The sequence below is a fragment of the Ranitomeya imitator genome, chromosome 1 (genome assembly GCF_032444005.1).
Source record: "Ranitomeya imitator isolate aRanImi1 chromosome 1, aRanImi1.pri, whole genome shotgun sequence".
NCBI classification, from domain to species: Eukaryota; Metazoa; Chordata; class Amphibia; order Anura; family Dendrobatidae; genus Ranitomeya; species Ranitomeya imitator.
In genome coordinates this window covers 732658155-732660356 of record NC_091282.1, presented here as the reverse complement: position 1 = coordinate 732660356, position 2202 = coordinate 732658155, and the positions used below count along the sequence as shown (strand labels likewise).

The 2202-nt window shown below is 49.4% G+C and overlaps 1 long non-coding RNA gene across 1 annotated transcript; it reads right to left on the bottom strand.

Annotated features, from left to right (window-relative positions):
- Positions 1–517: 517 nt before the first annotated feature.
- On the bottom strand, positions 518–1038 carry LOC138658067 (uncharacterized). The gene is made up of 2 exons (XR_011317320.1): positions 926–1038; positions 518–725 (listed from the first exon to the last, which is right to left on the bottom strand). It is a non-coding gene; the product is annotated as an uncharacterized lncRNA (long non-coding RNA).
- Between the last annotated feature and the right edge of the window lie 1164 nt (positions 1039–2202).

The window sequence follows — 2202 nt, the reverse complement described above, 5'->3', positions numbered from 1 at the left end:
ACTGGCCAAAATGGACGACAGGCAAAGAACACTAACGGAGCGTCTAATTTTGGAAGCTGTTAACAAGGGTACAGATAGCAATTTGGACGAGCACACTTGTTTGGTCTCTTCCCGGCCAATGCAGCGGACAGAGCCCTCATATTATAATGGTTGGTCACAGTCACAGACACCAATGCAACACAATGTCCCAGTTTCCCACTTCGGCCAGCCACCCCCTAACCCCTACACGCCAATACCTTCTCATATGGCTTCGCCCATCAGGCACCCAAGTTATCAAACTGAAGATTCGGCGTATCACGATTTGTGATTTTATTATTTTTTTACATTATATTTTTTTTATTGTCTTGTGAATATACTGTGTTTAATAAAACCTTTTATTAGAAATTCAATCTCGACTGCTTTATTGTTGTGTCTCGATCACAGAGACAAAATGGGTCCACAGCACTGTATGAGGGCAGAAATTCACGTAACAAAGTAATGTACATTTCAAAAAAAAAAAAAGAAAATTGAATCAAAGTTTAAATATATTTTTTTTAATTAACGACATTAACATTTACAAACCGGGAATAGTATTTATTTTTGCCCCGCCTCCAACTGTTGGCACATGCCCCTAATCTTTTGCAACTCTCCCATTGCCACATTCTGCTGCTCCTGAATCTGCGCCAGGGTCTTGAACAGCCTTTCAATACTGGCTTTCAGATCCAACATGGTCACACTGCCGGCTGCTGTTGGTGAGAAAGCATAAAAACCTAACATTAATAACACAGTATTCTCCCGATAGTGGGCTGTGATCACATCCCCATAATAGCGTTTAGGATGAATGAAACATCAGAGGCGGCGGAAGGCTGTGAAACTGCCCTTGCTGTCCAGGGTTACATAGAGAGAGGCAGTGAGTGACAATCTTAAGCGTGTTTGAAAAACTTACGTGGCAAGACCTCGCCTGGGGACATATTCTCCGAAGGAGAGAAGCCCGGAAGAGAATCAGGGGGCCGGTACTGCGCTGACTGGGATGCCTCGTGGTGGCGGCGCTGTGTCTTTGCCTCTGTGAATGAGAAAAAAAGGTGCTGTCAGCATACATGGCAACAATGGCTGCGGGGCAGGGGGTGGGGCATAACTGCAAACAAATCAAAATCACATTATTGTGGGAACCTACTAGGGTGTGGAGGCATTGACACGGAGGGCACCTCGGGTTCTGAGTCTGTGAGAAATGCCTCGTGATGTCGGCGGCGGCGCTGTGTCTTTGCCTCTGTGAAGGAAAAAAAAAGTTCTGTCAGCAGATATGGCAACAGTGACTGCGAGGGGGGGGGGGGTGGAAGAGGGGACCTGCAACCAAATCCAAATCACATTATTGTGGGAACCTACTAGGATCTGTAGGCGTGGACCCGGAGGGCACTGGTACAGCAGAGGCGGTGTGGGATGCCTCGTGGCGGCGGCGCTGTGTCTTTGCCTCTGTGAAGGAAAAAAAAATGTCTGTCAGCAGATATGGCAACAGTGACTGTGGGGGGGGGGTTGTAGAAGAGGGGACCTGCAACCAAATCCAAATCACATTATTGTGGGAACCTACTAGGATCTGTAGGCGTTGACCCGGAGGGCACTGGTACAGCAGAGGCGGTGTGGGATGCCTCGTGGCGGCGGCGCTGTGTCTTTGCCTCTGTGAATGAGAAAAAAAGGTGCTGTCAGCATACATGGCAACAATGGCTGCGGGGCGGGGGGTGGGGCATACCTGCAAACAAATCAAAATCACATTATTGTGGGAACCTACTAGGGTGTGGAGGCATTGACACGGAGGGCACCTCGGGTTCTGAGTCTGTGAGAAATGCCTCGTGCTGTCGGCGGCGGCGCTGTGTCTTTGCCTCTGTGAAGGAAAAAAAAAAGTTCTGTCAGCAGATATGGCAACAGTGACTGCGGGGGGAGTGGGGGTGGAAGAGGGGACCTGCAACCAAATCCAAATCACATTATTGTGGGAACCTACTATGATCTGTAGGCGTGGACCCGGAGGGCACTGGTACAGCAGAGGCGGTGTGGGATGCCTCGTGGCGGCGGCGCTGTGTCTTTGCCTCTGTGAAGGAAAAAAAAAAATTCTGTCAGCAGATATGGCCATAGCTGGGCCACATAGTGCTCTGCAACGTTCATACTGCCCCATAGCTGTGCCACACAGTGCTCTGCACCGTTCATACTGCCCCATAGCTGGGCCACATAGTG